The sequence below is a fragment of the Porites lutea genome, chromosome 8 (genome assembly GCF_958299795.1).
Source record: "Porites lutea chromosome 8, jaPorLute2.1, whole genome shotgun sequence".
In the NCBI taxonomy this organism is placed as follows: Eukaryota; Metazoa; Cnidaria; class Anthozoa; order Scleractinia; family Poritidae; genus Porites; species Porites lutea.
Genome location: NC_133208.1, coordinates 1 through 14,631, shown reverse-complemented (window position 1 = coordinate 14,631; position 14,631 = coordinate 1). Strand labels below are relative to the sequence as shown.

Here is a 14,631-nt window from a genome sequence, read left to right as displayed (position 1 = left end):
GGGCCCTTTTTGACTGCATGAAAATTATTCCTGGCCAGTCGTTGGTGTCCAAAACCAACCTGCATGTTAGAGGACAGTAACAAAATTAAATTATCAGACAATTCAGCTCTTTATAGCTCAGTAAAAATCATGGATTATTGGTCACAACTTAACTCGTTACTATATGCAGTCAGCTGCACCCTATAGCTGACAGACACTTCATTCTGTGTTTTATATTGTCAATCAACCCTGTCATGTCCATCCGTTGTTGGGAGGTATTCGCACTGCCGAGGAAAAGGGGGTGCAAATCTTGGACCGATGGATATGGCCTTCAACGCATTCGTTGCATCTGCACTCTGAACCTAGTATATGATGTTAGCTTCCTAGCAGTTGCCAACTGGTGCATTAATCTTTAAGGTAATTATGTAAGATTATTCCCAATTGTTATATTCATTTAAGTCTGTGTTTAGGAATAGAAAAGAACAAGTCGGTTGATCGATGTCAGCTGCGGAAATATTGAGTGTACCACAATTTGAAAGGGCCCTGTTTGACTGCGTGAAAATTATGCCTGGCCAGTCGTTGGTTTCCAAAACCAACCTCCATGTTACAGGACAGTAACAAAAGTAAAATAAAAGATAATTCAGCTCTTTAGCTCAGTAAAATTTATGGATTATTGATCACAACTTTTATGAGGTTAATTTAAATATGGGAAAAGGAAATCTAAAAACCTGATTGACTGACTCAGTGGGCCAATTTTTAAAACTCTTGCTATCAAAAAGAAGTTTCTTGTGACAGAGTGGACACTCGGCCTATCAGTGTGGATCAGTTTCAGGGAAGGACAGTAATGTTTGATCTGACTAAAACTTATGCCTTATTACGAAAGATTTTTTTTTTTAAGGAAGCTTAATGATTTTGTTTTAATCTTTAGAGTTGTCTTATATTTAAATGTTTGGTAGTTTTTAATTTTTAGAGTCTGACTTATAAGTCTATGTAGTTGAAAAGAGTTTATAAGCCTTTTATTCATTGTACATTTATAACAGTCTTTACAGTAGGTGTTAATTTATTGTTTAAATATGGGAAAAGAAAATTTAAAAACCTGATTGACTGACTCAGTGGGCCAATTTTTGAAACCCTTGCTATCAAAAAGAAGTTTCTTGTGACAGAGTGGACACTCGGCCTATCAGTGTGGATCAGTTTCAGGGAAGGACAATAATGTTTGATCAGACTAAAACTTATGCCTTATTAAAAAGGATGTTTTTGAAAGGAAGCTTAATGATTTTGTTTTAATCTATAGAGATGTCTTATATTTAAATCTTTGGTAGTTTTTAATTTTTAGAGTCTGACTTATAAGTCTATGTAGTTGAAAAGAGTTTATAAGCCTTTTATTCATTGTACATTTATAACAGTCTTTACAGTAGGTGTTAATTTATTGTTTAGTTGCACTGAGCTGGGGGCACCCATTAAATTCATAACAGCTGAGTCAGCTGGTTTAATATTTGACATGATATTCCGACTGCATCAGGTGCCTTAGAATTGATATAACTCGTTACTACATGCAGCCTATAACTGACAGACACTTCATTCTGTGTTTTATGTTGTCAATCAACCGTGTCAAGTCCATCCGTTGATAAGAGGTATTCGCACTGCCGAGGAAAAGGGGGCGGAAATCTTGGACCGATGGATATGGCCTTCAATGCATTCGTTGCATCTGCACTCTGAACCTAGTATATGATGTCAGCTTCCTACCAGTTGCCAACTGGTGCATTAAACTTTAAGGTAATTATGTTAGATTAGTCCTAATTGTTATATTCATTCAACTCTGTGTTTAGGAATAAAAAAGAACAAGTCGGTTGATCAATGACAGCTGCGGAAGTATTGAGTGTACCACAATTTGAAAGGGCCCTTTTTGACTGCATGAAAATTATGCCTGGCCAGTCGTTGGTGTCCAAAACCAACCTGCATGTTAGAGGACAGTAACAAAATTAAATTATCAGACAATTCAGCTCTTTATAGCTCAGTAAAAATCATGGATTATTGGTCACAACTTAACTCGTTACTATATGCAGTCAGCTGCACCCTATAGCTGACAGACACTTCATTCTGTGTTTTATGTTGTCAATCAACCCTGTCAAGTCCATCCGTTGTTAGGAGGTATTCGCACTGCCGAGGAAAAGGGGGCGGAAATCTTGGACCGATGGATATGGCCTTCAATGCATTCGTTGCATCTGCACTCTGAACCTAGTATATGATGTCAGCTTCCTACCAGTTGCCAACTGGTGCATTAAACTTTAAGGTAATTATGTTAGATTAGTCCTAATTGTTATATTCATTCAACTCTGTGTTTAGGAATAGAAAAGAACAAGTCGGTTGATCGATGTCAGCTGCGGAAATATTGAGTGTACCACAATTTGAAAGGGCCCTGTTTGACTGCGTGAAAATTATGCCTGGCCAGTCGTTGGTTTCCAAAACCAACCTCCATGTTACAGGAGAGTAACAAAAGTAAAATAAAAGATAATTCAGCTCTTTAGCTCAGTAAAATTTATGGATTATTGGTCACAACTTTTATGGGGTTAATTTAAATATGGGAAAAGGAAATTTAAAAACCTGATTGACTGACTCAGTGGGCCAATTTTTAAAACTCTTGCTATCAAAAAGAAGTTTCTTGTGACAGAGTGGACACTCGGCCTATCAGTGTGGATCAGTTTCAGGGAAGGACAGTAATGTTTGATCTGACTAAAACTTATGCCTTATTACGAAAGATTTTTTTTTAAAGGAAGCTTAATGATTTTGTTTTAATCTTTGGAGTTGTCTTATATTTAAATGTTTGGTAGTTTTTAGCTTATAAGTCTATGTAGTTAAAAAGAGTTTATGAGCCTTTTATTCATTATACATTTAAAACGGTCTTTACAGTAGGTGTTAATTTATTGTTTAGTTGCGCTGAGCTGGGGGCACCCATTAAATTCATAACAGCTGAGTCAGCTGGTTTAATATTTGACATGGTATTCCGACTGCATCAGGTGCTTTAGATTTGATATAACTCGTTACTACATGCAGTCAGCTGCAGCCTATAGCTGACAGACACTTCATTCTGTGTTTTATGTTGTCAATCAACCCTGTCAAGTCCATCCGTTGTTAGGAGGTATTTGCACTGCCGAGGAAAAGGGGGCAGAAATCTTAGACCGATGGATGTGGCCTTCAATGCATTCGTTGCATCTGCACTCTGAACCTAGTATATGATGTCAGCTTCCTACCAATTGCCAACTGGTGCATTAACCTTTAAGGTAATTATGTTAGATTAGTCCTAATTGTTATATTCATTCAACTCTGTGTTTAGGAATAGAAAAGAACAAGTCGGTTGATCAATGACAGCTGCGGAAGTATTGAGTGTACCACAATTTGAAAGGGCCCTTTTTGACTGCGTGAAAATTATGCCTGGCCAGTCGTTGGTGTCCAAAACCAACCTGCACGTCAGAGGACAGTAATAAAATTAAATTATCAGATAATTCAGCTCTTTAGCTCAGTAAAAATCATGGATTATTGGTCAAAACTTTTATGGGGTTAATTTAAAAAGGGGAAAAGAAAATTTAAAAACCTGATTGACTGACTCAGTGGGCCAATTTTTAAAACTCTTGCTATCAAAAAGAAGTTTCTTGTGACAGAGTGGACACTCGGCCTATCAGCGTGGATCAGTTTCAGGGAAGGACAATAATGTTTGATCCGACTAAAACTTATGCCTTATTAAAAAGGATTTTTTTTAAAGGAAGCTTAATAATTTTGTTGTAATCTATAGAGTTGTCTTATATTTAAATCTTTGGTAGTTTTTAATTTTTAGAGTCTGACTTATAAGTCTCTGAGTTGAAAAGAGTTTATAAGCCTTTCATTCATTGTACATTTATAACAGTCTTTACAGTAGGTGTTAATTTATTGTTTAGTTGCGCTGAGCTGGGGGCACCCATTAAATTCATAACAGCCGAGTCATCTGGTTTAATATTTGACAGGGTATTCCGACTGCATCAGGTGCCTTAGATTTGATATAACTCGTTACTACATGCAGTCAGCTGCAGCCTTTAGCTGACAGACACTTCATTCTGTGTTTTATGTTGTCAATCAACCGTGTCAAGTCCATCCGTTGTTAGGAGGTATTCGCACTGCCGAGGAAAAGGGGGCGGAAATCTTGGACCGATGGATATTGCCTTCAATGCATTCGTTGCATCTGCATTCTGAACCTAGTATATGATGTCAGCTTCCTGCCAGTTGCCAACTGGTGCATTAACCTTTAAGGTAATTATGTTAGATTTTTCCTAATTGTTATATTCATTCAACTCTGTGTGTAGGAATAGAAAAGAACAAGTCGGTTGATCAATGACAGCTGGGGAAGTATTGAGTGTACCACAGTTTGAAAGGGCCCTTTTTGACTGCGTGAAAATTATGCCTGGCCAGTCGTTGGTGTCCAAAACCAACCTGCATTTTAGAGGACAGTAACAAAATTAAATTATCAGACAATTGAGCTCTTTAACTCAGTAAAAACCATGGATTATTGGTCACAATTTTTATGGGGTTCATTTAAATCGGGAAAAAGACATTGGAAAACCTGGTTGACTGACTTAGTGGGCTAATTTTTAAAAGTCTTGCTATCCAAAAAAAAATTTATCGTGACCGAGTGGACACTTGGCCTATCATTGTAGATCAGTTTTAGGGAAGGACAGTAATTTTTGATCAGACTAAAACGTATGCCTTATTGTTAAAGGATTTTTTTTGAAAGGAAGCTTTATTTTTTATTTAATCTATAGAGTTGTCGTATATTTAAATCTTTGGTAGGTTTTAATTTTTTGGTTCTGGTTTACTTGTCATTAAACCATGTTTGCTAGCTTTTGCTACAGTTACAATATGTGTTTTTTTGCAGCAGGAAGAAGGAAGCGCCGCGATTAAGAGGAATTTAAACAGCATCCAAAAAGTGACAGGAAGCAGAGAAGAATATTTAGAAAGAAACAGACAGGGTTAAAGGTATGTACGTTAGGTCAGACATCCACTTTGTTTGCTTTCTATTACCACTATGGATAGATAACGGACGACCTGTTGAATAAAGAAACTACGCATTTGAGAGTTCACGGGGAAGTTGTTTAGTGCTTAAATCCATTGAAGCTTGGTTAAATTCTTGTCGCGTTGTACCCTCGCTTGTTGGAAATACATAATACTGATTAACACTTAAGTTAGAAATACTGTTTCGTTTCAGTACCAGTATAAAGAAGATGGGCAAAGACGATTTCAAACGGATGGACCAACAACCTTCATTGTTGGATCTTCAAGAACGAATCATGCAGATGTATTGTACATAGAAACAGTACTGAAATGTAAACAGTGGCGGATCCAGACCTTCAGATAAAGTGGGGGGGGGGGGGGGGGGGGGCGGTCATCCAAACCCTGAGATAAGGGAATGGGCCAGGCCTAAAGCAATTATTTTTCAGGCTCTTCGGGCCTGCAGTTTGGTCTAAAAATAAGGGCGTAGTGGCCGGGCCCCTCCCCAGGATCCGTCACTGGTAATTAGCTGTATTCTTTGAGATACCTTTCCAGTTTTACTTCGATTATGAGCACAATTCTCCTCTTGGTCTAAAACTTAAGTTTTTAGGCTTTCCCCCTTTCCATGGTCAGTTAATTACCACTCGGTTTTGTTTCAAGTTTTTAGCAATTCAAAGAATGAAAATCGTACAATAATATTTCTTAACTACGTTTTCCTTGCAAAAACAAAAGTTCACATTGTTGAATTGATAGCCATGGATCAAGTAGTACATCTTATTCACAGTTCAAATCTCATTTAGGGATAAATTTACTGAAATGACAACGGTAAGATACAATGATAAAGGCATGCCTTCTAAATGCAAATTAAGGCAGGCGGAAACGCGTAATTAACTAATTCCTGTGAATTATCCCTGAGTTTCAGAATGATGACTGGCTCAACAATAAACAAGAATCACACAGCACGATGCAGATGTCTACAATAATGAGAATAATGTATAGTTGTAACAGTTCCTACGGCTAAGCTAGGTCGTGAATGAAGCCTTAAATAATGAAAAACATAGAGGCGTGATTACCTCAGGGAACATTTCAGCCTTTTTTCCTTAAACGAAGACCGCGCCCGGCAGGTCGGGGTATACGATCCATAGGGCCGGGATTTTTCCCTTACTATGGCTTCTGTAGCAATCGCGTAAGGGTTTTTTCATCCTATGGATAGTTGATTCGTATTCCCCTGAAAACGTTTTGTCTTTCGTTTTTCTAGTATTTTTTGCCTGACTAGACGAAGTTAAAAGAACTACCCAGATGGTTTTGATTTTCACTAAACAGCACTCTATTGATACCCTTTTTCAATATCTCAGTCTTGCCGAATGCAAGTTTGTAATATAATTAATTATTCGACATAGCAATTTTCAGGTTTTATCAAATTAGAGTGAAGTAGAGTTCAGAAATTGCAGAGTACTGACCTCTTTGGCACTGAAATAAAGTTATCGATTAATGAAACATGGTTACATTGTCTGTTTTTAATTTAGATTTTTACCTTAAGTTTAAACCACCACCGCTCTTTTTTCCACTTAGACACTATTGCGCATTTGAGAGCCATTAATTTCTGAACGTTTTGCATTAAAAAACGCATTCAAAGTGGTCCAGCCATTTTATCGCAGAAACAGATCGCCTCCTCTGGCCACTTAAGGCATGACTATCTAATTGAATATGCATATTTTGATAAAATGCCATTTAGAACGGTTTGCTTGTATCAATGATCCTGAAAATTGAACTAAAAATGTAGCTTAATAGCCTTAGCAATATGAGTGCATTTTAGAAGCTCAAATTTTCGTCACGTGACTGATAATTGAGAATTAACGGTCAAAATATTTACCCTAAAGTGGGGAAAGATTTACACTGCACACGATTTACACTGTTTATGTAACATGTTCCTAAGATTAAGGTTTGCAACCCTTTCCCGTTTAGGAAAACGTGTTTTGTGATGTCATTGACGAAGCGATGTCACGTGTTATTTGAAATCACGTTTCACGTGTTTTTTTCGTTGAGCCACATTCGTACCTCACTTTTCATGAGCACTGGTGGAAGCAAACCGTTCTAAATAGCATTTACTAAAATATGCATATTCAATTAGGGAGTCATGCCTGGCCTGAGTTGTTAAAGCTTTGTTACTAATTACAAAGGAAGGTTTTTGAAACGTAAGCGAAGTAAAAGAGAAAAAGCCAAAAAACCTTAACGTCAGTTTCTGAAGGACAGACACATCATAATACCAGGGACTTTCTGTTTACATATATATACAAAATCAGACAGTAACAAGATAAAGGTTAAAGAAAACTTTGGAAAAAAGAACAGTAATCGATGATCCTCGCGTCTACAAGCTACAGTTTACAAGCGAGTAAGGGTAGGATTTTGGATCCTGTGCCCTCTAAACCGCAAACAGAGTCGGGCCAACTGAAAGATCAACTCATACTTGGCGTTTTGAATAAATTTGCCTTGTGTCATCAGTTGGTATCATATTACAACCACGTTTCTTTGCGCAAGATAATTTTTAAGTGACAGGTCAAATTATTCTTGTTTTTTTCTTTTTCTTTGTTAGCATTAATAAAAAGTTTGAAAAGTAATTCAATTTTTCGAAACCGTACGTCTTCAACATTTTTAATAAAGTCACGTCGTACAATTGTTAATTTATTGAACTCAATGATTTATAATAGTATATACCTCGGATAAACGCAGAGCACCTGCCCTGTAAAAGAACATATGACAGAAACTGCAAAACAATTCCCCATGGTATGTTATGAAATGGTTCTTACGTTATCGCTTGATCTCGTGACTATAAAAACGTGACATTTTTCTCGGAAATTTACACGATTATGCTAATAAGGCCAAACTTTCGAGAAAGCTCTCTCTAAACGATTTTAATTTTCCCGAAAGCTATAGAAGGACTGATAAAGAATAGCCCCAGTTTATCAGTAAAATGCCGAACCTTGGAAAAATTAAGCTTTAAAATTGACTAAAATCGTGTTTATCCTCTTGACGCAATACAGTGGTAGTGTTTTAAAGGGTGCCAGAGCAACCAGTTTTTGCGTAAATACCATGTCATGGTAGAAATAAGTTGTTAAAATACACACAAATACGTATGCATCATACAATTTCAGGAGAACAATGCAAAGCAAGAAAAAGTAGCATTTTAATTTCACCAATGTTTCCTCTCTCAACCTTCTAAAATGACGCGAAAACTTAAGGGGTGGTCAAAATTGGATACGATTTATTTCATATTTCCAATAATATCACCCATCACAATCTTATCGGATAGAGAACAAACGGTAAAAGTTTGAAGGAGATTGGCTCACCATCATCCGTGGCTCCTGCCCGGTCCTTATTGACAGTGACAATTGAATGTTAATCATTGTTGAGACGGGACGCCACGGCCAGTAGAGTTCGGCACATGCTCCCGATATGTAACTGTAGACTTTAGGCTAAGTTATTAAAAAACATTAATTAGCCTCTCTTCACCCCTAATAACTAAACAAAACAGAAAAGGGCGAATCAACATACAAAAGAGAGCAAATCGACAAACACGAGGAGGGCATGTCGGCACACATGAGGGCATATAAGCACTTAAGGAGGTAAATAAATATAAAAAGGGGGCAAATCCACCAGACTGTAAATGTTTTTGCCACCACTCTAAACAATCACCCAAACATTATTGCCATCATCAATTTGACCATATGCGAATCTTTTAAAGAATTGAAATTTTCACATTAAGTCATAGTCTAACATCTTTGGAAAAGAGATGGTGGCCTTTAAATCCCGAAAACATCCCCAAAATATATTCCTGGTCTAACCTGAAAAAAAAAAGGAGACTTGAAAAAAATTGAAATCTCCACCCAAATTCATAGACTAACCCCTTCAAAAAAATCCAAGATGGCGCCAAACGAAGTTTCAAATCTTCAAATTAAATAAAAATTACCTAAGTACGAGCCTAAAATATCACCCGCCATCGTTTCTGACTTCATTTTCCCATACCAAAATTAAAAAAAAAGCACTGTATTCACAAAAGAGTGAATCGTGTGGAAAAATCACAGTCGCAGATTTCCAGATAGAATAACCCCATCCTCGGAGACCCAGGGGCAGATAGTGGGGGCGAGGGCAAGTCTAAACGGGCGGAAAAATATATCACGAAAGAAGTAAAAAACGGCGAGAAGAGCCCCTGAGGACAATGTCTTACCAGACAAGTTCCAAACGGTCGCCGCCGTTCTGCCTTCTAATGGAAAAAAAAAACACAAAAGTTTTCAGGCACCAATCAGAAGTCAGAACGGCGGCGACTGTTTGGAACTGGTCTGGTAAGACATTGTCCCCAGGTGCTCTTCTCGCCGTTCTTTACTTTTCTTCGTGCTATATTTTCCAGTCCGTTTAGTCTTTCCCTCGCACCCACTATCTGCCCCTGGGTCTCTGAGGATGGAATAACCCCAATCATTAAAGTGAATATCAAAATTTGAAACGATTTACCCTTACAAGAGTAAATTTTGGTCCATTTTCACCAAAATAAAATCTCAAGAAGGTAAAAATTTTAAGCAATTTACTCTAAAAGAGTAATAAATGTCAACGAATCACCCTAAAAAAACGACTGAATTGCGCCAAAAACAAACCCTCAAAGAATTCCAGATAAAATAACCCTACTCACTTCAGAAAATATAAAAATTTGAAAAGATTTACCCTTAAAACAGTAATTTTTTGTCAATTGTCAACAAAAGGACACGCAAAAAGTTAAATATTTAAAGCAATTTACCCACAAAGAGTGAAAAAAGTCAACGAATAATCATAAAGAAAGGATAAATTTAGCCAAAAAGCTTTCAAAAGAAAATTTTGGTCCATTTGCAACAAAATTAAATCTCAACAAGGGAAAAAATTTGAAGCAATTCACCCTTGAAGGGTGAAAAATTAATAAGAATCACCCTGAAAGAAACAAAAAAAAGTAAAGCTGTCACCCTAACCCCAACCCCGACCCCAGCCCCAAGCCTAACCCTAACCCTAACTGCAATCCAAACCTTAAACCCAACTCCAAATCCGACCCTAACCCTAACACTAACCCCAACCCCAACCCCAACCCTAACCGTAACCCCAACCCCAACCCCAACCCTAACCCTAACCCTAACCCTAACCCCAATCCCAACCCCAACCCCAACCCTAACCCTAACCCTAACCCTAACCCTAACCCTAACCCTAACCCTAACCCTAACCCCTAACCCTAACCCTAACCCTAACCCTAACCCTAACCCTAACCCTAACCCTAACCCTGGTTTAGGGTTAGGGTTAGGGTTAGGGTTTAGGGTTAGGGTTAGGGTTAGGGTTAGGGTTAGGGTTAGGGTTAGGGTTAGGGTTAGGGTTAGGGTTAGGGTTAGGGTTAGGGTTAGGGTTAGGGTTAGGGTTAGGGTTAGGGTTAGGGTTAGGGTTAGGGTTAGGGTTAGGGTTAGGGTTAGGGTTAGGGTTAGGGGTTAGGGTTAGGGTTAGGGTTAGGGTTAGGGTTAGGGTTAGGGTTAGGGTTAGGGTTAGGGTTAGGGTTAGGGTTAGGGTTAGGGTTAGGGTTAGGGTTAGGGTTAGGGTTAGGGTTAGGGTTAGGGTTAGGGTTAGGGTTAGGGTTAGGGTTAGGGTTAGGGTTAGGGTTAGGGTTAGGGTTAGGGTTAGGGTTAGGGTTAGGGTTAGGGTTAGGGTTAGGGTTAGGGTTAGGGTTAGGGTTAGGGTTAGGGTTAGGGTTAGGGTTAGGGTTAGGGTTAGGGTTAGGGTTAGGGTTAGGGTTAGGGTTAGGGTTAGGGTTAGGGTTAGGGTTAGGGTTAGGGTTAGGGTTAGGGTTAGGGTTAGGGTTAGGGTTAGGGTTAGGGTTAGGGTTAGGGTTAGGGTTAGGGTTAGGGTTAGGGTTAGGGTTAGGGTTAGGGTTAGGGTTAGGGTTAGGGTTAGGGTTAGGGTTAGGGTTAGGGTTAGGGTTAGGGTTAGGGTTAGGGTTAGGGTTAGGGTTAGGGTTAGGGTTAGGGTTAGGGTTAGGGTTAGGGTTAGGGTTAGGGTTAGGGTTAGGGTTAGGGTTAGGGTTAGGGTTAGGGTTAGGGTTAGGGTTAGGGTTAGGGGTTAGGGTTAGGGTTAGGGTTAGGGTTAGGGTTAGGGTTAGGGTTAGGGTTAGGGTTAGGGTTAGGGTTAGGGTTAGGGTTAGGGTTAGGGTTAGGGTTAGGGTTAGGGTTAGGGTTAGGGTTAGGGTTAGGGTTAGGGTTAGGGTTAGGGTTAGGGTTAGGGTTAGGGTTAGGGTTAGGGTTAGGGTTAGGGTTAGGGTTAGGGTTAGGGTTAGGGTTAGGGTTAGGGTTAGGGTTAGGGTTAGGGTTAGGGTTAGGGTTAGGGTTAGGGTTAGGGTTAGGGTTAGGGTTAGGGTTAGGGTTAGGGTTAGGGTTAGGGTTAGGGTTAGGGTTAGGGTTAGGGTTAGGGTTAGGGTTAGGGTTAGGGTTAGGGTTAGGGTTAGGGTTAGGGTTAGGGTTAGGGTTAGGGTTAGGGTTAGGGTTAGGGTTAGGGTTAGGGTTAGGGTTAGGGTTAGGGTTAGGGTTAGGGTTAGGGTTAGGGTTAGGGTTAGGGTTAGGGTTAGGGTTAGGGTTAGGGTTAGGGTTAGGGTTAGGGTTAGGGTTAGGGTTAGGGTTAGGGTTAGGGTTAGGGTTAGGGTTAGGGTTAGGGTTAGGGTTAGGGTTAGGGTTAGGGTTAGGGTTAGGGTTAGGGTTAGGGTTAGGGTTAGGGTTAGGGTTAGGGTTAGGGTTAGGGTTAGGGTTAGGGTTAGGGTTAGGGTTAGGGTTAGGGTTAGGGTTAGGGTTAGGGTTAGGGTTAGGGTTAGGGTTAGGGTTAGGGTTAGGGTTAGGGTTAGGGTTAGGGTTAGGGTTAGGGTTAGGGTTAGGGTTAGGGTTAGGGTTAGGGTTAGGGTTAGGGTTAGGGTTAGGGTTAGGGTTAGGGTTAGGGTTAGGGTTAGGGTTAGGGTTAGGGTTAGGGTTAGGGTTAGGGTTAGGGTTAGGGTTAGGGTTAGGGTTAGGGTTAGGGTTAGGGTTAGGGTTAGGGTTAGGGTTAGGGTTAGGGTTAGGGTTAGGGTTAGGGTTAGGGTTAGGGTTAGGGTTAGGGTTAGGGTTAGGGTTAGGGTTAGGGTTAGGGTTAGGGTTAGGGTTAGGGTTAGGGTTAGGGTTAGGGTTAGGGTTAGGGTTAGGGTTAGGGTTAGGGTTAGGGTTAGGGTTAGGGTTAGGGTTAGGGTTAGGGTTAGGGTTAGGGTTAGGGTTAGGGTTAGGGTTAGGGTTAGGGTTAGGGTTAGGGTTAGGGTTAGGGTTAGGGTTAGGGTTAGGGTTAGGGTTAGGGTTAGGGTTAGGGTTAGGGTTAGGGTTAGGGTTAGGGTTAGGGTTAGGGTTAGGGTTAGGGTTAGGGTTAGGGTTAGGGTTAGGGTTAGGGTTAGGGTTAGGGTTAGGGTTAGGGTTAGGGTTAGGGTTAGGGTTAGGGTTAGGGTTAGGGTTAGGGTTAGGGTTAGGGTTAGGGTTAGGGTTAGGGTTAGGGTTAGGGTTAGGGTTAGGGTTAGGGTTAGGGTTAGGGTTAGGGTTAGGGTTAGGGTTAGGGTTAGGGTTAGGGTTAGGGTTAGGGTTAGGGTTAGGGTTAGGGTTAGGGTTAGGGTTAGGGTTAGGGTTAGGGTTAGGGTTAGGGTTAGGGTTAGGGTTAGGGTTAGGGTTAGGGTTAGGGTTAGGGTTAGGGTTAGGGTTAGGGTTAGGGTTAGGGTTAGGGTTAGGGTTAGGGTTAGGGTTAGGGTTAGGGTTAGGGTTAGGGTTAGGGTTAGGGTTAGGGTTAGGGTTAGGGTTAGGGTTAGGGTTAGGGTTAGGGTTAGGGTTAGGGTTAGGGTTAGGGTTAGGGTTAGGGTTAGGGTTAGGGTTAGGGTTAGGGTTAGGGTTAGGGTTAGGGTTAGGGTTAGGGTTAGGGTTAGGGTTAGGGTTAGGGTTAGGGTTAGGGTTAGGGTTAGGGTTAGGGTTAGGGTTAGGGTTAGGGTTAGGGTTAGGGTTAGGGTTAGGGTTAGGGTTAGGGTTAGGGTTAGGGTTAGGGTTAGGGTTAGGGTTAGGGTTAGGGTTAGGGTTAGGGTTAGGGTTAGGGTTAGGGTTAGGGTTAGGGTTAGGGTTAGGGTTAGGGTTAGGGTTAGGGTTAGGGTTAGGGTTAGGGTTAGGGTTAGGGTTAGGGTTAGGGTTAGGGTTAGGGTTAGGGTTAGGGTTAGGGTTAGGGTTAGGGTTAGGGTTAGGGTTAGGGTTAGGGTTAGGGTTAGGGTTAGGGTTAGGGTTAGGGTTAGGGTTAGGGTTAGGGTTAGGGTTAGGGTTAGGGTTAGGGTTAGGGTTAGGGTTAGGGTTAGGGTTAGGGTTAGGGTTAGGGTTAGGGTTAGGGTTAGGGTTAGGGTTAGGGTTAGGGTTAGGGTTAGGGTTAGGGTTAGGGTTAGGGTTAGGGTTAGGGTTAGGGTTAGGGTTAGGGTTAGGGTTAGGGTTAGGGTTAGGGTTAGGGTTAGGGTTAGGGTTAGGGTTAGGGTTAGGGTTAGGGTTAGGGTTAGGGTTAGGGTTAGGGTTAGGGTTAGGGTTAGGGTTAGGGTTAGGGTTAGGGTTAGGGTTAGGGTTAGGGTTAGGGTTAGGGTTAGGGTTAGGGTTAGGGTTAGGGTTAGGGTTAGGGTTAGGGTTAGGGTTAGGGTTAGGGTTAGGGTTAGGGTTAGGGTTAGGGTTAGGGTTAGGGTTAGGGTTAGGGTTAGGGTTAGGGTTAGGGTTAGGGTTAGGGTTAGGGTTAGGGTTAGGGTTAGGGTTAGGGTTAGGGTTAGGGTTAGGGTTAGGGTTAGGGTTAGGGTTAGGGTTAGGGTTAGGGTTAGGGTTAGGGTTAGGGTTAGGGTTAGGGTTAGGGTTAGGGTTAGGGTTAGGGTTAGGGTTAGGGTTAGGTTAGGGTTAGGGTTAGGGTTAGGGTTAGGTTAGGGTTAGGGTTAGGGTTAGGGTTAGGGTTAGGGTTAGGGTTAGGGTTAGGGTTAGGGTTAGGGTTAGGGTTAGGGTTAGGGTTAGGGTTAGGGTTAGGGTTAGGGTTAGGGTTAGGGTAGGGTTAGGGTTAGGGTTAGGGTTAGGGTTAGGGTTAGGGTTAGGGTTAGGGTTAGGGTTAGGGTTAGGGTTAGGGTTAGGGTTAGGGTTAGGGTTAGGGTTAGGGTTAGGGTTAGGGTTAGGGTTAGGGTTAGGGTTAGGGTTAGGTTAGGGTTAGGGTTAGGGTTAGGGTTAGGTTAGGTTAGGGTTAGGGTTAGGGTTAGGGTTAGGGTTAGGGTTAGGGTTAGGGTTAGGGTTAGGGTTAGGGTTAGGGTTAGGGTTAGGGTTAGGGTTAGGGTTAGGGTTAGGGTTAGGGTTAGGGTTAGGGTTAGGGTTAGGGTTAGGGTTAGGGTTAGGGTTAGGGTTAGGGTTAGGGTTAGGGTTAGGGTTAGGGTTAGGGTTAGGGTTAGGGTTAGGGTTAGGGTTAGGGTTAGGGTTAGGGTTAGGGTTAGGGTTAGGGTTAGGGTTAGGGTTAGGGTTAGGGTTAGGGTTAGGGTTAGGGTAGGGTTAGGGTTAGGGTTAGGGTTAGGGTTAGGGTTAGGGTTAGGGTTAG

At 41.2% G+C, this 14,631-nt stretch overlaps 1 long non-coding RNA gene across 1 annotated transcript; it reads left to right on the top strand.

Annotated features, from left to right (window-relative positions):
• The first annotated feature begins 4,022 nt into the window (after positions 1-4,022).
• Positions 4,023-6,486, top strand: LOC140946945 (uncharacterized). The gene is made up of 4 exons (XR_012166891.1): positions 4,023-4,260; positions 4,883-4,983; positions 5,213-5,302; positions 5,918-6,486. It is a non-coding gene; the product is annotated as an uncharacterized lncRNA (long non-coding RNA).
• The last annotated feature ends 8,145 nt before the right edge of the window (positions 6,487-14,631 follow it).